Source organism: Triturus cristatus, chromosome 10 (genome assembly GCF_964204655.1).
Source record: "Triturus cristatus chromosome 10, aTriCri1.1, whole genome shotgun sequence".
Classification (NCBI taxonomy): Eukaryota; Metazoa; Chordata; class Amphibia; order Caudata; family Salamandridae; genus Triturus; species Triturus cristatus.
The window spans coordinates 526,876,754-526,897,539 of NC_140593.1; the positions used below are offsets into that span (position 1 = coordinate 526,876,754).

The 20,786-nt window shown below is 45.4% G+C and overlaps 1 long non-coding RNA gene across 1 annotated transcript; it reads right to left on the reverse strand.

Annotated features, from left to right (window-relative positions):
• Positions 1-14,392: 14,392 nt before the first annotated feature.
• On the reverse strand, positions 14,393-19,957 carry LOC146789681 (uncharacterized). The gene is made up of 3 exons (XR_014970140.1): positions 19,645-19,957; positions 19,221-19,288; positions 14,393-16,656 (listed from the first exon to the last, which is right to left on the reverse strand). It is a non-coding gene; the product is annotated as an uncharacterized LOC146789681 (long non-coding RNA).
• Between the last annotated feature and the right edge of the window lie 829 nt (positions 19,958-20,786).

Consider the following 20,786-nt stretch of genomic DNA (forward strand, 5'->3'; position numbering starts at 1 on the left):
CACCGGACTGAAGTGGTCTGGCTGCGGAGAGGGCCAGTAGAAGGGCACAAAATGGCTGTCCAGGACTGAACCATCAACTGATAAGATGTCGGTGAGGTTCCCGATGGTAGAGACCGCCTGGAGGTGCAAAAATTAGGCTGCCGGACAAAGACAAGGCTGCATGTGGTGAAATCCCACACACGATCACCACCGCCGAGAAGGAGGACTCCCGTCCTGGTCCAGTAGAATTCTACCATCTATCTCCGTCTATCCGCTTTCACACAGTCGCTTAAGGGGTCGCAGTTCACTGCTCCGACCTGATGTCGCACGGTGCTCCGTTTGTGAGAGGCTGTGGGAGTCCGCATCCTCCAGAGCCTCCCAGCTGGGTGCAACGTGCCTCCCTGCCGTTCTTCAGTCTTTCCGCTCAGCTGAGCGACCTCGGGCAGCGCCCAGGGCCCTCCGACGTCACTGGCTCACCTTTAGCACTTGTAATCCCGCCGTCGGCTGGGATCTCTCTGCTTTTAGTTATACAATATTCCGAAGACAACTACACATTTAGTGAAGTATTGTATGGAGTGCATGATGCACAATCCTGGAAAAGGTACCCCCACTCCACCTGGTAATTTTGCACCACCCACTTTCCCTTCAGATGGATTATGTAGAGTTAGAAAGATGCAATCATTTGAAGTATGTTTTGGTGGTTGTCTGCGCATTCAGTGAATGGGTTGAGCCTTATCCCACTAAGGACAATACAGCCATTACGACTGCAAAGGTACTCCTGAAGGAGTTCTTTCCTCGTTTCGGCTTGCCCCGTTTGATCTAGAGTGATAACGGAAGTCATTTTAATGCAAAAGTGATTACATTGATTTGTGATGGTCTATGTATTAAGTAGAAGTTTCATGCTGCCAATCATCCACAGTCAGCAGGTTTGGTTGAGAAGTTCAATGGTACTCTCAAACTCAAATTGGCAAAAGTTCAGGAGACCAGAGGGTTAAAGTGGCCAGATGCTTTACCATTAGCTCTTTTATCAACGAGAACAGCAGCACATTCTAGGACAGGATTGTCACCATATGAGGTCGTGTTTGGACGCCCGGTAAATGTCTGGGGCGTCCCACGGCCTCGGTAGTTCTCTGATATTGAGTATCCATTGTTAATCGACTATCTTCCCCAGTTAACTGAAAGTTTGCATTTTATTCACCAACAGGTTGGGGAAGCTCTGCCAGCTACACCAGAGGGGCCCGGACACGATATTCAGCCTGGAGGTTATATACTTGTGAAACTTTTTCAGCAGAAGAAGAGTTTGGAGCCGCATTGGAAAGGACCAGAGCAGGTCCTCCTAGCTATGCGCACAGCAGTCAAGGTCACTGGTGGTAAGAACTGGATTCATGCGATGCATTGTCGCAGAATACCTCTACCTTTGCCCTATGATCAGTGGGTGAAGGCTGCCCTATGATCAGAGTGTGAGACGGTGCCTCGGTGTGACGCCAAGCTGACCTGGACGCAAACGGATGAGGAAAATAATGAAGGGTTGAGTGCAGCAGTTCCTCCGGAAATACGAGCTATCCAGGAGCCTCTTTTTGTTGATCCTTCTATACCTGGAGTCACTTGGTACAATTTGCGCCCTCGGCTGGGAGACAGGGCACCCAAGGAGACAAAAGATTAATTAGGGACGGACTGTGTAAGTTAAGGTGTACTCTGCTATAGTACCAACAGAGTTAGTTTAGGGTGATGAGAGGTTTGTGCACTGTTTGAACATTGGACAGGATAGATTGAACGTATCCCCTTAGGGATACATTTTCCTGGTCGACGTGGGAACACGAGCTTAGGACAGAGCAAGCTCCACCGCCGGTGCTCAAGAGCGCCAACGTTTTGGTGGACAATAGGAGCCTGTACCAGAGAGGTTCTGATGGATACTGGGAACTTGTATATCTCTTTTGCTTGTAATTTGCCCCCCATTTCATCTTTGGTTATGTATCCCTTTGGCAGAATGGTTGCTGAGGAAGAGCAGAGTGATTCCCCTGTTTACACACGTGTATTTTGGTCTACAAAGAAAAAGATATTATGTGCTGATCTTATGATTTTGTTGCTATTTATCTTAGATTAGATGTCATGGGTATTGGAACGTGATCAGATGGTATCATCATGTACTACGGAGAAAGTTATTCCTCAAGTTTGAAAGAAAAGGACAACCCCGAGTACTATATTTTTAGATACACATAAGAGGTTTTTTGGAGAAGGTACTGCTTGTTATCCTACTGAATCTGTCACTAGTTTGTGGACAACCTATCCATTGTCAATTGTCAACTATACCTATACTCAGCCCCCTAATTTCGTAGAAGTGCAAGGAGTATTTTGGTTTGGCTATCCAGGTCCTTAACTGTATCATAGAAAGCCACGAGGCAGGGGTTATCCAGGGTGTGACCACAATACTTATTGCGACAACTTCTATAGGGAAAAACAGAATGTCACTCTGGTGGGTTACCGGTATAAGGAGTTGACAGTTACCCGAGAAGCTGGTTATTACCCTGTATGTTGTCCAATAGTTAATTTTACTGACGTTATCTTGTACATCAATTGCTCAGGCATCGTTTTGGGTAAGGGTACGTATTCTTTGGTAAATCCAAAGGACCCCAGCACTGTTGGCAGGAATTCCAGGTATTCTGCTGTAGATTATGATGGCCAATTTATGCGCACCCTGGGTTTTTCTTTCTGTCTAATGGAACTTATTTGAATGTTCATAATGGCACACATGATGTGGCACTCAGGATGGTGCTGGCCTTGGGTGTTCCTTGCAAACATGCGAAGCCTAAAGTAAGATGGGTTAAAAGGACATTGACCAGAGAATTCTGTGAAGGAGTGACAGATCGTGAAGTCAATAACTACAGCAATGGTATTACTTTTGGATATATTCTTTCTTCCATATTTATATTTGGTGGTACTGCTATGGCCAGGTGTGAGAGCTATAGAATACTTTCGATGTAAGCTGCAGATATTGTCTAACTCTACAGTAGCAGCTTTGCACATACTTTCACAACCCAATTGGAAAGTATGTGGATATATTCCCAGAAGACTAGATATGCTGTTGATTTCATCTTAGCTAAGAGTGGTGGTGTGTGCGCGGTAGTAGGAGACCAGTGTGTAGTCGGGATCACTAAATGGAGAGGAGTATTACCCAATGTTAAAGGAATGGAAAGTGGGAATTGGAGTTAGTCACTTTTTGGTAGTTGCGGTTGGATTCTCGAAAAGGTGATTTATTTCATCTTAATTTTGGTCTCTTGCTGTGTCCTTGTTCAATGCCATCCTTTTTGTTGCTCTTATTGCACCACCCTTCTCGCTCCTAAGAGGAAAATATTGATTCATGATACAATTATGATTCAGAGGGGGATTGAGGACCTCATGCAAATTGATGAGGGCATTTTCAAGACCTCTTCTCTCCTTACAGTCTCCCTTCCTGCTGCTGAAAACATGGAGTGCTCCTAAGAAGTTCACCTATGATTTGTTGAGTTATATGTTCTTTGCTAATAATAGAAATGTTTAGCTCATGCTAAAAGAGGGGTCTGTTAGAATTAAAAAATCATGCTTACGCATTATTCTATGTATGTTAGCATTCGCTGTGTTATTTTCTATTCCGGCGCCATTTTGGGGTATATTTGAATCTTATCCTTCGTCATTTCTGAGAAGTTGCCTCAGTTAGGTTTCTTTTTCCTGAGGCCGGATTTCACCTCTCTAATGAATACACTGTTCTTATTAGCGCATACCTTTCCCTTTAGATGGAGGCTCTTATAACTGGGGGTCTCTAGGTAGGTACCGTTGACCAAATAGGGACCCTTGTGTCTAGTCAGGGTAAGGGGGTACACTCCTAAAATAACCCCTGCTCACCCCCTTGGTAGCTTGGCACGAGCAGACAGGCTTATCTCAGAGGCAGTGTGTTAAGCATTTGTGAACACATACAGTAACCCAGTGACAACACTACAGACGGACACCACACAAGTTGTAGTATAAAAATAAGTATTTTTATATAGACTTAACAAAAGACCACGAATGACAAAAATCCACTGTACTGTACTTTAAAAATGGTAGGATTAGCTTAGTTCTTTTAAGATGTAAAATGCAACACTTTAAGTTCAATGTACCTATGGATGCGTAACGCTATACAACGAAAGTGTTGCAAGGAAGGTGATGCGTCGGTTCCTTACACGCAAGTACGGTGATGGGTCGGGTCTCTACTGATGTGTAGGGGATGCGTCGGTTCTTCTCTGCGACGGGAGGTGATGCATCGGTTTCTTACTGCGCTTTCGTGGCGATGCGACCCGCAACGCCGTGATGCGATGAAGATCCGGTGCGATGAAACAAAGATGGCGTCGTCTTCTTGATACAACACGATGCATGCACGCCCGACGGCTGTGCGGCAACTCAATGATTCTTCTGAGATGCAACAGGCCCTGCGACACGCCTCCCGGTGATGTGGTGGGGTCTGATGTGACGTCGATCCTCTTCTCCGGCGATGCGAGGCGCTTCAGCAACGATGCGACAACTGCGGCTGCGACACGCTACTCCGATGATGCAGCGGCATCTGGTGCAACGTCAATCCTCTTCTCCGCCGATGCGAGGCGCTTTCGCGTTGTGAAGAGACAGCGGCAGTTTGGCGACACGCTTCTTCGTGCGTCGCGCTTCCAGCTCCTTTCGACATGCAGTCCCTCAGAAAGCCCAACACAACTGCAGGCACTTCCAAAGAACTCTTGGGGAGCTGGTGGGTGAAGTCTGTTGTCCCTTGGAGATCCTTCACAAGTTGATTAAAGTACACACAAAGTTCCTTTCTCCTTTCTTTGGCAGTCAGGCAACCACTGCAGGCCAATCCCCCAAACAGCACTCAGCTAGGGATAGTCTCTTCCTCAGTTTCTTTGGTTCCTCTCCTCAGCAAAGGTTCTTCTTGTTTCCCAAAGTGATCTAAAGTTCAGGGGTCTGGGTCCCCCTTTTTATACACAGTTTCTCCTTGTTCTCTGAAGGCAGAGAGGCCTTTGCCTAGTCCAAACCAGTTCTGGTCAGTCCTGGAGCACTTTGTTGACAAGACTCCTTTCCTTTCACAGTGCAGGCCAGGGACATCAGACACACCACAGGAGGTGGAGCCAGCATTGTGGAGGGAAGGCACAGCCCTATTCAGGTCCCAGGTGCAACCCCTCCCTCCCATCTGCATGCAGATCTCTCTATTCATACCTGTGCTGACTCACCCTGTCTCCTGGAATCCCCCAGCCCCTGTCACTTAAACTCCAGACAAGGAATACACAACCTAGCAGACGCAGGCTTGGATAGTTAGACAAGAAAATACCCACTTTCCAAAAGTGGTATTTTCAAACACAGAATGTTAAAACCAACTTCACTAAAAGATGTATTTTATCATTCTGAGTTGAGGCACACTAAACTCGAATTTCTACCTAGTTCCCTGAGTCAGTTAGGATTATAAGATGTAATAATCAAACTGCCCATTCTGACCTATGGGGAACAGGTAGCCTTGCAATAGTGAAAAACGAAAATGGCTGTAATTCACTATTAGGACATGCCACCTACACCAGGGCGTGTCCTACCTTATACTTGCAATGCACCCTGTCCTTGGGCCTACCATAGGGGTGTCTGATATGAAGGGAAGGTTTAGGGACTGGCAAGTGGGTGCACTTGCCCAGTCAGCATGGCAGTACCAGACTGCACACAGGCTCTGCAATGGCAGACCTGAGACACACTTTACAGGCTGCTTCTGTGGGTGGCACAACCAGTGCTGCAAGCCCACTTGCAGTATTTGGATTTACAAGCCCTGGGCACACTCAGTGCACTGTACTAGGGTCTGACAAGTAAACCAAATCAGCCAATCATGGAGTCACTAATCCATACATCAATTTACCATAGGGAGAGCATATGCACTTTAGCACTGATCCGCAGTGGTAAAGTGCCCAAAGTCATAAAACCAACAAAAACAGGTCAGAGAAAATACAGGAGAAAGGCAAAAAAGTTCAGGGATGACCCTGCCAAAAAGGGCCAAGTCCTTTTCCCACTTGTCAGAGTGGCCTTGAATAGTAGATAGTGTGTGCCCGGCCTCAGGACCGAAACTTAATTTTTTGTATTTCACTGTTTTGCTGCATCTGCTTGGAAAATTCCATTGTGGGCGTACCTTCATTGATTCTGAAATGTACATAATGTATCTTTATGCTTGCTGATGTCAGTCCCTCTACAGCACTCCTAAGCGACTGGGCAGACTGAGCTCCACTCTGAGTGCATCTGTATAAATAGATATTGGTTTGTATTCTCTACTGTCTGACCTACTCTTCATTTGGTATGAAAGGCTGAGAGGTGGTCGTGAGTGACCTGGGTGACCCTAATTGGGTCACTTCCTTCACCTATTGTGAACAGATTTGAGAAGGGTCTTGTACATATGTTCCCCCCTTCTCCTTTCATAATGCCTCTGTGGAACCTTAATTTGGCCCTCACATTCTTGATGTGTGCTCCTTCACAAGTTTCCCCTCAGGCTGCTCCCCAATAAAACAACCTTTCCTTTGGTCACTACATCAGCCAGGAGGGCGAGTGAGGTGCAGGCTTTATCTTCCAAACCTCTACTCTTAACATTTTATGCAGACAAATTGGTGCTTCACTCAAGGGCCTTTTTCTTGCCAAAAGTGATGACACCATTTCATGTGAGCCAATCTGTCACCTTGGTCACTTTCCATGCTCCTGTAAGGAAGAGGAGCAACTCCACCGTCTGAACCCAAAAAGAGTATTGTCGTTCTAACACGACCGCACCCGAGAGGTTCGGGTGGACAACCAACTCTTTGTCAGATATGTTGGTGCGAAGAAAAGTCAGCCAGAGAGGAAATGGACCATCTCTCGATGGGTCATTCTCTGCATCAAGATCTGCTATGCACTGGCAAAGAAGCAGCCTCCTGAAGACTTATGGGCTAATTCCACCAGAGCTAACCCTGTGACCACTGCGTTAGCACATGGAGTCCCAGTCCTGGGCATCTGCCAGGCAGCAACGTGGGCTTCCCTGCACACATTTACCAAGCATTATTCCCTTAACAGTCAGGCCCGATGGGACGGGCAATTCGCCCGTTTGCTCCTGCAGGATTTCCTTATTTAAATTTGCCTGCAGACCCACCACAGGGAATGGTATTGCTTGGGTATCTATTTGGTAAGGATTCTGCGGCTAGAAGAGTTTATCATATGAACAAGTTACTTACCTTTGGTAATGCCTTATCTGGTAGAGACAATATCTAGCTGGAAATTTCTTACCGAACATCCATCCTCCCTGTTCTGTGGACAGATTTCTAGTGTCCGGGATGATCCCTTTCAGAGCCATAGTTTCGACACACCAGTGTCAGTGCACTTAATGGCTCCACGCTTCTGGCGTGGAAAGTTGTGAAAAGTAACTGAGATCAGCGCCCCAAGGTGCCGCCTATATAGGTGACTCGGACATCACTTCCGGCATGGACAACGCTGATAAACGCCACCTACCGGTGCACAGGAGTACTGCTCACAAAAAATCTTCTGTATCCAGTCTGACACCTTGGGAAATTCAAATGTAAGATATCTGCTGCTAAGATCTTTACCAAATCCTAATTGAGAGACTGCTAGACCTGGCTTTTTTGAACGGTTTATCCCCAAACTTTTTGTCTTTTGCCTCTTATTTTTCTGACTCTGTTTTCGTTGGCTATAGGATTCTGGGTACTTTACCACTGCCGATCAGTGCTAAAGTGCATATGAAAGCAAAGGATGGCTGGGTAACAATTGCGCAAAGTTGCATCACAATCAGAGTACAATTATAGGGTAGCTCAAAGGATATGATAACGGCCATCCACCATATATCGGAGGGCATAGAACTCCTACACCCTTTAAATTGAGAAAAACAGATATATCCTGAGCATATTCCACAGTTCATCAACGTTCTTAATCAATCAACACCAAGAGTCTTCTTAATCTATCTTTTTATTTCTTAAATTTCTTTTTTTCATTCTCCGCCTTACATCATGTCACTCACAGTTACACGTTGAAGCTTTTCTTGAAAACTAGAGAAGATTTGGGAGACTATATAACTTGTCTCATGGTACATATTTATTTCAAATTCTTGGATACTTATAAATGTTATTATAGTTGCTACTCAGTTTTGGACATATTTGTCCTAATACTTGTGAATTGGCCATGAGGAAGTCTGTGGTTCATACAACACTAAGACGAAACACGTGTTGGCTAGGACTGCTTTTGGAAGAAATGCAAGAAATAAAAAGAAGATTAAGAAGACCCCTTGGTGTTGATTGATTAAGAACGTTGACGAACTGTGGAATATGCTCAGGATATATCTGTTTTTCTAAAGTGGATATGCTCTCTGTATAAATTGTGATATGATTGGTTATCCATGATTGGCATATTTGATTTACTGGTAAGTCCCTAGTAAACTGCACGGTGTGTGCCAGGGTCTTTGAATCAAATGCTACTAGTGGGCTTGCGGCACTGGTTGTGCCACCCACATAAGTAGCCCTGTAAATGTGTCTCAGACCTCCCACTGTAGTGTCTGCGTGCACAGTTGCAAACTGCCATGTTGTCCTGGCAAGTACACCCACTTGCCAGGCCCAAACCCTCCCTTTCCTTACATGTAAGGCACTCCTAAGGTAGGCCCAATGACCAGGGTGCAGTGTATGTGAAAGGTAGGACATGTACTGGCGTGTGTGACATGTCCTGACAGTGAAATACTGTGTATTTCGTATTTTCACTACTGAAAGGCTGTCTGTCTGTCCCATAGGCTTATCATTAGGGCTGCACTGTAACAATTTTACATGTTTAACGTGCAATAGGGACAAGATAGGAAAATGGAGTTTAGGTTCTCTGAACTCAGAATTTATTAACATACACTTTGGTAAAGGTGCTTTTTAAATTCTGTGTTTGAAAATGCCACTTTTAGAAAGTGGGTATTTTCTTGGTATATCATTCTGTGTGCCTCTGGCTGTTTGTGTGTTCAGTGTCTGCTGTTTGAATGACAGGAGCTGGGGATGTGCATTCACTGTAGACAGTCACTAGAGGGGTGAGGTGTGCCCTTCTTTGCCTGGGTCACTCATCGCTGGGATGAATAGACCTGATCTGCATTTAGAGTGGTAGAAGGAGTTTTGCTTGCACCTGAATATGCTGTGTCTCCTTTTTCACAATGCTGTCTCTGCCCCCTGTGGTCATGCTGCACCAGGGAGGACAGGGCTGGTTTAAACTGGGTTCAGAGACCCTAACAGCAAAGAGAACAATGACAAAATTGGGCTTAAGTATTGCTCCTAAAAACCCAGGACTTTAGATTACTTCAAGGAACAAGAGCTTTCTGCCAAGAAGTAGAGCAGAAGGACTGTGTGAGGAGCGCTCCCTTTTCTGTGTGAGGGGTGGGTTGGCCTGCAGTTGCTGATCCTGGCTGGAGCAGGGAAAGGACAGAACTGTTCTTTCCTCAATTTGCAAAAACAGCGAGTTGTGAGCACTGTTTCTTCATCTTTTTATTTTTAAAGCCAGTGCGTGTTGAAAGCGATTTTATGGTGGGGTACCAGTGTGTTCCGTTTGCAAGTGCTCTGGGTGTTTCACTGTGGCCAGCGTGCTGTATGCCTGGCTGTAATATGGCGCTGTGTGCTTACCGCCCGAGAGCTTGGGGGGGGGGGGCTCTTGTTGTGGGACGTCAGGTGGGAGCAGCCTGCCTGGGGAGCAGCATTCCTCCCTCCTCCTTATCTTCCAGAGCCTCACCACCGTGTTGCAGGCAGCAAACAGCTGCATCGTCACATCAGGAAGGGGGATTCCATCCAGATCGTCTACCACACGGTTGGTGTTAATATACCGACCCTTACAGCCTGGGATCCCAACACTTTGTTTGTTAGACTTTCTCACCACCAATCTCTGATATCTCATCACCTTCAAAGCCCTCCTTGAAAAAGAATTGCACAACAGTTTCAATGCAAAGAGACCAGGATCATTTTCAGATCCAGCCACCCCAAACATATTTAAAGATATACTGTGCATAACTTGTGCAGAGGATGTCACTAGAAACATAGTAAAGAAGTCCTTAGATCTAGATTCTTTCCCAACCAAGCTGAAAACCTCTTACATTAGACCACACAAAAGCGCTTCCACCCACCAATTTAGCAAACTACAGGATAATGTCTAATTAACCATTCCTAGGTACACTGTAATTTTACTGAGTGGCCCATGAGGAAGGAGTGTTGATGTCATGGGTGAGGTTCTGGGGAGTGTGCTGTTGGTGATGGGCTTCCCTTACACTTTGTCACAATATTCATCAGCTTGTCACCTTTCATTTTAGTAAATTAACAAAATCTGCCAGTTCTCCTCTTTTAAGTTAAATGCTTGCACTTGAAATGTGTCTCCCCATAGGGCAGGTTTTATTAGCACATGGCGAGTGGATTATTATTTAATGGTTGGTTCAAGTCCACCAGTGCATCCTTGCCATACTATGCTGAACATAACCCAGTATGGAAACAACTGACCCTGAGAAAATATTTATTTTTGAAAAGCTCAGTCAACATAACACTGCCCTCTTAAAGCCATTAATTTCAAAGCTTCTGTACATCTGAATGATAGGAAGCTCTATGATGAATCACACACAAGGCAGGGAATGCTTTCAATAAGGAACTTGGCTTTTAGTTCAGAAAGCTATGTACATTCAGGTGTTTAATAAAATGGAAATATAGAAGTTCATGTACTCATAATGCTTGGACCCCTTATGTACTTAGGAGTGCACATACTCACTATGCCAGAGTACCTGTTGATACGTTGAATTGCTGGTCCTCTTCTTTTCAGATGAAATAAGTGCAGGTGTTTAGTACATGAGAGTACCTGCCCATATATAGCACTGCCTTTATATGGATAAGGGAGGAGACTGTCCTTAATAAGCTTGTCATAAAGGATTGCTTATGACTTCATTCTGCCCTAGATATTCCGTGACTCACATATGGGAAGTCTGTTTGCAAGTTGATTGGTCAACCGGACCTTTTTTGCTGCCCAGTCTTCCCACCACCTTAAAAAAGGGCACTTTGAGGCAAGTGTTTTATGAGAAGACCGCGTCAACGAGAGATTCATTAGATAAACTTAAATCCTCAGTACGGGCATACAATCTGGTGCACGTTCTCAAGGCCTCTAACAGTATCTCTCGTTTATTCTAAATAGACAACAGGGCTTTGTCCTCACTAACCTGAACAAAATCGCGTTTTTGGAGACTGCTCGCGAAACACAGGCTTGGGAGCTTACTATGGTCTCCCAGAACGTTTGCTCCACCACGACTTGTAAATACATTGTGCTCATGAGCGGGGAATCGACCGATAAATCTGAAAATTATACAGCAACTTGTCTGCTTCCTCTTGGACTCAATTTTGGAAGTAGGATTGTAAACTTTATTTTGAAAGGTTTTGGAAAAACGAGGTAGTTCCAGTCCATACATATGATCATTTGTGACTATCCCAACAATGCAGGAGGATTACTAGGATCAAGACTACAAGACCGGTACAATTGAACACTTGTACCTGTACAAGGACTCAGGGACCAGCGATACTATTCCTAGGGGGACAGCTGACTGGGGCATTCCTGCAGGGTGGTTCCCTCGCTGGCGGTTCATCTCACCTACAGCCGCGAGAGGAGACTACGATTCCCAGCAGCCCCTGCTCCTCCGACGTCACTTCCGCCGCCAGCGCACCCGGATGCGCTTGAAAAACGACAGCTCCCTCGGCGGAGCGGGGGGCACAATTGAACACTTGTACCTGTACAAGGACTCAGAGACCAGCGATACTATTCCTAGGGGGACAGCTGACTGGGGCATTCCTGCAGGGTGGTTCCCTCGCTGGCGGTTCATCTCACCTACAGCCGCGAGAGGAGACTACGATTCCCAGCAGCCCCTGCTCCTCCGACGTCACTTCCGCCGCCAGCGCGCCCGGAGGCGCTTGAAAAACGACAGCTCCCTCCGCTTCGCGGGACGCGCGTGGGCGACGCCGGGCTGAGCCCGGGCAGAGGGCGGGCCGACTGTGGCCGTCGGTGGCAGGCGGAGGCAGGGCTGGGCCAGCCCCCTGACCAGTGATAATGGGTAAGCGTAAACATACCGTTACTACTGATGCCGGAGTGAAGAAAGCGAAGGTGCTGAGACAGTCTGAGTCCATTATTTCGTATCTTTCCTCTGCGGTGGGTGTACTAACAAAGGAAACAGCAAACGCGGAACTGGAGCTGGGTTTACCTTCATCCCCAGCGTCATTGCATGTTCACACTTTTGACTCTACCCAATGTGCCCCCCTTGAGCTGCAGGTACCCCAGGAAAGTACCCAACAGCCCATCCTCACTCCGCCACTTATCACTATTACGAACCCTACCCTACTTGATGACACCCAGGCCCCCGCACCACGCGTGCCTACACAGATACGTGCTGGCACTAACAAAGCTCCGAGGAGAAGAAAGAAAGCTGAGAGTAACCTAACACCAGCCCGCGTTCGGGAGGTTTCTCTGGGAGACCAGCTTGAGTTATTGTTCACAGCCCGTATTGAGCCCCTATTGGTGGATATTGCCAAGGACATTGTTGAGACATTGAATACCTGTCTTACAGGCCTACTGACTAGATGTACTGCTATTGACAATATGGTGAAAGACTTCTCTACACTTTCTACTCAATTGATAAAGGGCGCTGTCCCTGGGAATCCAAAGCATAGTAATAAAAATGAAAAATCCGTCTTTAGTTCTTCTACTGGAGGGAGGGCCCCAGATCTGGAGGGAGGGCATAATCTAATACCTCTCAACACTGATCCAAGCCATGCCCCTGGTGGATCTAAGCCTATTCTTCAGATTAGAGGCGGAACCCACAGTGGGCTAACAGCAACCAGTGGGCCAAAGGGTTGCAATGTAAACATTGATTTGCCCCCGCAAGCAGCCCCACTAGTCGCAGTCTTTATTGGTGTACCTCCCCTGGCTGATGGTGCGGGTGAATCAGCCACCACTCTAATCTCTAAGGCAAAGTTATGGTGTGAAGAGGCATCTTGTGGTGGGCAAGAAATTGTTAACCATGTGATATTTGCCCGCAGGGTAGGGTGGATTGGGAAAAGAAGCAAGACCGCGCAGGGTGATTGTGTTATTGTTAATTTTGATCGCCCTGATTGGGCTGATAGACTTTTTTGGGATGGGTCGGACATCTCAGGGAGCGATCGTATGAGACCTATTCCGCTGGGATATTTTTATCCCCCCCCATTGCCAATATCTGCATTAGGGCGTTCCAGAGGGCGCAGAAGTTTCACAGCGGATACTGTAGGCCAAACTCAATCGACACAACCTACTTTTGCGAGCGCTCCTGGTTTTCAGCCAGCTTTGACCAGTCTTCCTAATGTACAGGAGAGGGTGAGTCTGGTTTTGTCTAACAGATTTTCCACACTCTCCGATATCGAAGAAATTGATTGACAGCTAGCACCAGTCCAAGTTATTATCCCCAGTCCCCCTACTCTAGACAAGCCCAACGTATGTAATTTTATTAGTTGGAATATTGCTGGAGTAAGATCCAAGAGGGAAGATGTTGAATGGATCAACTTTATCAGCACCTACGATGTTATAGCGTGCCAAGAATCTTGGGATACCTCTCCTAATTTCTGGGTGGATGGTTTTTCTACTTTCTCTATCCCAGCTGTCCCTAGTAAATCCGGCAGGGCCAAGGGTGGCCTTATGTCCCTCTTTTCTCTAAATTTGAAAGGCACACTTAGGCAGGTGGATAGTGGCTCACTAAACCTGTTAATTGTAGAATGGGTTGTTTCAGCAGATTACCACGTCTTTATTATCAATTTTTATAACTCTTGGGATAGAGACTTGGAAACAGGCCATTTAAATAGCCTGGAGATTTTCCTCTCTACGTTCAGTCAAATTAACTACATGAATTATGATTTGGTTTTATTAGGTGATTTTAATATTCATCCATGTAAGGATCTGTGTATGGTTAGAGAGCAGGAGGACATGATGGTCTTTCACATACCCCATTTCGAACACTCCAAAGGGGGTGAAGCCCTTGAAGAGTTGCTTGCCAATTGTTCTGAATGTAGCTTCTCACCAATAAGCCACACCCAATCCCTGCACTCCCACCTGGGAGGCAAATAACAAAATGCAAAGACTACGCCAAAATGTTTTGAATGTGGCTACTCACCAATAAGCCACACCCAATCCCTGCACTCCCACCTGGGAGGCAAATATACTACACCTTTGCACTTCCTAAGGTGGGCAAACTTTCAACACTCCCCCAAAGGCAAGGCAAGGCAAGAAAACAATAATTTGCGCATCACTTGTGAGGAGTAGCGCCAACTTCCTATAACACAATTACCTGCTAGAAGGGAATTCACCCATCCTTCTACAACAGAATACTTGGCCAAGAAGAGTCCACACCTCCTGCTACAAGGAAAAGACAAATTTGTATATCTGGGATGTATTTATTAGTAAATAGCATCACACAGTAAGCCAAATGCACCTAACATAGCAGACTCTAACATATCAATAATATGATTGAACATATTCAAATATATGTAGCAAACTTATAATCTAAAGGCATGAATCAATAACTGAGCAAACTATAATACTGATTAATAAACAAGCAATAACTGATATAAGATAAGGTACACTGGACGTCCTGCAAGAGATCAGAAAGATATACATATATAGAGAACAGAGGAGTACTCTGGATGTGCACCTCCCACACCACAAAGAAAAGACCTCCAATGATCAAAGAACCACACAACTCAATACATAACCTGGTGCATACACTGCCCACTTCTGACTGGGGGAATTACAGCCGGGGATCAGAGCTCAGCAAGCCAGGGTTCAATCCGAGATAGACACGTCTGCCCTCGCTCGGAATCCAAACTCCCAGTTTCTCAGCCTGCAACCCTCAGCTATAAACACACTAGAAGATTCGTGAAAGACCTCCTCCCACCGCCAGAGGAATTTTACCAGAACTGGCCAAGTTCCAAGCAAGCATCTCCATGGCAGTAAGGAGCTCTCAAGTCTCTTCCTCCATTCGCACTTCTTCCAGCCTCTGTCTTGACGAAGCTCTCACAAGGCCTTCCACAGTACACTAAACAAAAACAATCGCTCAGGAAAACACCAAGACCTTGAATGTGAATAACCCAAACAACTTGCAAGCACGGCTGTGCACGCAGCAGCAAGGCAGAGTCAGACATGAGGCCCTGTCAAAGGCAATAGTCCGCACCTATAATTCTCATCCACACAACTTACAAGCACCAATGTGCACACAGAAAAGTTTGAAGCAAGGTAAAGTCAGAAGGTAGAATGACATTAGACCACTTCAAAGCCAATAGGTCAAAGTCATAATTCACCTAACCCAAATAACATTATACACTTAATCCCTCAGTATACAACATTGAGCACATGTGTGCACCACCACCCACAAGACTGCACCTCAACGTCCCATACCTTCTATTCTTGGAAAGACTATTCCACTAAAAGACAGAAGAAGTGCAGGCATATGCAAACCCATCCTACATTAAGGCTAAGGTAACATAACACACTTAAGTCAGTACAGAATGGTGGCGGTTGAGGGTCATCATAGGGTGTCGGACCACAAAAGTGGCTGATTCACTACATTGCACCCCATGACCCTTGATCATCACCATTCACATATGTCAAAAACAAAATCTAATGAAGCACTGCATCTCTTAACTGCAAAAATGAAATCATTGCAAAGCAAATAGCAACTGTATATCATAACGAAAAAACAAAACTATACCACATTTCTGAATTGAAAGGCACAACTACTAAAAAGCACAAGTGGAAACAGCAACTCATGTGTTGAAGTGGCTACACAAAAATACATAATTCAAAACAAATCATGACTAAAAAGCAACTATGATCGAAATGCTCCATTGCAAAACTGAAAAACTCATCAAAAGTATATGATAATCACTTTAAAGCAAATAAAGTCTGCATTCTCTAAATACATGTAGAAGCAATAACTCAGGTGCATCTAGAAATAGCTCATAGATATCTGGATACATGTTGAATGGATACACAAAATAAATGAATCAAGCTTTTGAATGCTCCTAATGCCTCTAATGGTTAAACTGTAAACTCCACTGCCAAACTCATATATTGTAGCAACAGCTACAGGTTATTACTGTTCACTAACTTAGAAAATATCTACTCTGATCACTGCAAAGCGTCTCTATAGGTCTTCATTCACAAAAACAAAAACAGTCCTTCTGTGTGAAAAAACACACAGCCGGCTCCCATCGCAGCTGAACTTCACGTTGATAAAACAGTTCTGGCAAAGCACATCCTGTAGTTCCTTCTTTTGTTTTGTCTTCACTGTCACACAAGCAGGTACCCTGTGTGAAAGACACACAGCCTTCATGCATGTAAAGTTGGCCTCACGAGAAGGAAACAGTTCCACACGTTGCTGATCCCTTTTTGCTTGGAAAGAAGCAGTCCATCATGCTCTCTGGTATATATCTGATCTCCTTGACAAGGGAGGACCCCATCAATTCTGGTCGGCCACAGGCATCAGCCGCCACCGTCTGGTCTGGTGATAACTCCAGGCTTGGGGGGGGGGGGGGAGGGGGGAGAGGGGAGGGGAGGGGAGAGGGAGGGCCCCACTCACACGGGAGAAGGGAGTCCCACTCACACGCGGAGAACTGGGCGAATCTGAAAAAGAAACAAGCATCACTCTTCTTGCAAAAAACATTTTTCAAAAGTACACTTCTTCCGTCTTGCAGTTCTAAGAATACAATATTTTAATTTCTGTCTACATAGGTCTCCTCCAGCTCTGGGGAATTGTCTAAGAATACTACCAACGCTTTAGCCTGTGAATTCTTGGTAAAATCCCTCTTTTTCTATACACAGCAAGAAGGGCTGGGGCAGTCTCCTTCTCTCACTTCTCTCACTGCACCCCTCACAGGTGCTGCCCCCCTTCACAAATCTCTGCGGACACTAAATGGCCCCTTGCCAAACATAACAAGCAGAGACTTCTCCGGCTGTCTCTAGCTCGCACCTTATCTCTTCAAGGTCAACGTGCTCTGAACTCCTGCTGCCAACTTTCATCTGCACCTATCTGCTCTGTGACTCTCTCTACTGGGGAGAGGAGCTGGGATGACCCCTCCCGTAGGAATTCCTCCTAAGTCATCACAGAAAGCCTGAGCTCTTCTCAGCGTTGCTGGATGATCTCACTGCAAGCCTCCCAAACATCAGTCTCAAAGATGCTTTCAAATGACCCACTCCCAGAACAACTCGTTACATGTCTGAGAGGAAAAACAGCTTTAACCTCTCCTTACCTCCAGCAAGACTTCACATTCTTTAATCTGAAAATGCTCCCCCATTCTGTCTAACTAATTCAAGCAAATTCTTAATGTCATTAGTCTATCACCACATGAAAACAAAAAACTAAACTGCTCTTGACATATCAAAAAGAAAAAAGCATTGGCAATATAAAAAGTCACATATCAAGTCCCATGCTACTTCTGTAACAATATCTGGGACAGCATCAGTCAAAGAAGGTATATATTTGTTCAGTTAATAATAATCAACTGTCATGCGCCAAGTATTGTCACCACCTCAACCTGTCAAGCCCTGAATGATCTCACTGATCCCTTCACGCCCATCTGGCATACTGTACTGTTTCAAATTAATTTCCTTTATAACATAGGGCACCTTCACTGGGAAATCTTGTGTTTCAAACTCCACTTCAGGACTTTCTATCAAATCCTGTGCAAACAGTTTTTCTGTCTGTACATGCCACTTAATAACCATTGCAATCTCCCATAGGCAAACCACATTTTCTCTACCAGTATATTGTGGTGCGCAAACGCACAAAATCATCTGCATTTGTCCAGCATCTGAATTTAAAAGTAACCTTTCATGTACCTGCACTTTCCTGTAACTAAAAAGGGCACATTGCTCTTGAATGAACTCACCGTTGGTCTGTTTACCTTCCTTCACATTCCTTTGTAGCTGAAAAACTTCATCAGAAGAATTAATTAAAACTGTCTGTGTAGCTCGTAGACTGACTGCATTCTCTGTAACATTTATCACATCTGAATCATTCTGGCTGGTCAAAGTAAACCGCTTCAGAGCCTGGTACACATTTAATTCTGTCTTCAAAGATATATTTTCAAACTGGGCATCAACTAGCTCTGTTTTCAACTCACTACGTTCTTTTTGCAAATGCCCACATGTTTGATGCATATTAACCAACACATTTGAAATAACACCGCTGTCTCTGTCTAAAATGTCATTAATCTCCTGCTGATTAACACCCTTCATTGCAACTCTGGAGTCTTTAAACTCGAAGGAGTCCCACGCTTCAGAGTTATGCTCTGACATTTTACATTCACTTTGCAACTGAAAACATTTTATATGCATTCCTTAACAAACACTTGAAAGGGAGCCTGCCCTTTCTGCCTCACGTAGCAAGCTATTTATAAGCACTTTTTACAAAACACACTTAAACACACACACACACCAATTCTAACTCAGCACAATTAGCTCACTTCACGAGCCAGCACATCATATGGGCTACCCCCATGCAAATAAATCAATTGATATCTAAGAGTCTGCTTTCAATTTCTAAAAAAAACAAAACGTATTTCTTCCCCTTTTAACCCCTTCGCTGCGGCGCGAATTCCGCCGCAGCGCTGGGGGGGATTGGGGGCAGCACGGTGGCGCGGTGCTCATGACGGAACCGCGTCGTCATGAGTCACGGGCGAGCTGTGCTCATGACGGCGTGGTTCCGTCACGATTCCGCCCACTCTCTAATTCGCCCGCACAGGCGGGGAATTCGAGCCGCGTGGGAGGAGCGGCCGCTCCATGACGGAACCACGCCGTCATGAGCACACGGTGCCCGTGGCTCATGACGGCGTGGTTCCGTCAAGGGCACACAAGGGGTTAAATCAATGTTCAGATCCTGCAACCGACTACGCCAAAATGTTTTGAATGTAGCTTCTCACCAATAAGCCACACCCAATCCCTGCACTCCCACCTGGGAGGCAAATAACAAAATGCAAAGACTACGCCAAAATGTTTTGAATGTGGCTACTCACCAATAAGCCACACCCAATCCCTGCACTCCCACCTGGGAGGCAAATATACTACACCTTTGCACTTCCTAAGGTGGGCAAACTTTCAACACTCCCCCAAAGGCAAGGCAGGGCAAGAAAACATTAATTTGCGCATCACTTGTGAGGAGTAGCGCCAACTTCCTATAATACAATTACCTGCTAGAAGGGAATTCACCCATCCTTCTACAACAGAATACTTGGCCAAGAAGAGTCCACACCTCCTGCTACAAGGAAAAGACGAATTTGTATATCTGGGATGTATTTATTAGTAAATAGCATCACACAGTAAGCCAAATGCACCTAACATAGCAGACTCTAACATATCAATAATATGATTGAACATATTCAAATATATGTAGCAAACTTATAATCTAAAGGCATGAATCAATAACTGAGCAAACTATAATACTGATTAATAAACAAGCAATAACTGATATAAGATCAGGTACACTGGACGTCCTGCAAGAGATCAGAAAGATATACATATATAGAGAACAGAGGAGTACTCTGGATGTGCACCTCCCACAGCACAAAGAAAACACCTCCAATGATCAAAGAACCACACAACTCAATACATCACCTGGTGCATACACTGCCCACTTCTGACTGGGGGAATTACAGCCGGGGATCAGAGCTCAGCAAGCCAGGGCTCAATCCGAGATAGACACGTCTGCCCTCGCTCGGAATCCAAACTCCCAGTTTCTCAGCCTGCAACCCTCAGCTATAAACACACTAGAAGATTCGTGAAAGACCTCCTCCCACCGCCAGAGGAATTTTACCAGAACTGGCCAAGTTCCAAGCAAGCATCTCCATGGCAGTAAGGAGCTCTCAAGTCTCTTCCTCCATTCGCACTTCTTCCAGCCTCTGTCTTGACGAAGCTCTCACAAGGCCTTCCACAGTACACTAAATAAAAACAATCGCTCAGGAAAACACCAAGACCTTGAATGTGAACAACCCAAACAACTTGCAAGCACGGCTGTGCACGCAGCAGCAAGGCAGAGTCAGACATGAGGCCCTGTCAAAGGCAATAGTCCGCACCTATAATTCTCATCCACACAACTTACAAGCACCAATGTGCACACAGAAAAGTTTGAAGCAAGGTAAAGTCAGAAGGTAGAATGACATTAGACCACGTCAAAGCCAATAGGTCAAAGTCATAATTCACCGAACCCAAATAACATTATACACTTAATCCCTCAGTATACAACATTGAGCACGTGTGCACCACCACCCACAAGACTGCACCTCAACATCCCATACCTTCTATTCTTGGAAAGACTATTCCACTAAAAGACAGAAGAAGTGCAGGCATATGCAAACCCATCCTACATTAAGGCTAAGGTAACATAACACACTTAAGTCAGTACAGAATGGTGGTGGTTGAGGGTCATCATAGGGTGTCGGACCACAAAAGTGGCTGATTCACTACACCAATCACAATCTGTACGAATCCGATATCTCGGAATTAGGTGAAAGAACTGTCACCTACAAAGGATCAACCCCGGGCACCATACTTGATTATATTTTTGTGAGCGCAGGTTTTCTATCTAGAGTGGTGTCCTATGGGGCTATGGTATCAACACATAGCGACCACAACCCTGTTTTGCTTGTGGAAACATGGAATGAATGGTTGGGCATTAAGACCCGCCCTAGCAACCCAGGATTAGCCCTACGTCCCATAGACCAAGGGAGAAGGCTCAAATGGGCGAAAGTGGTGCCTGG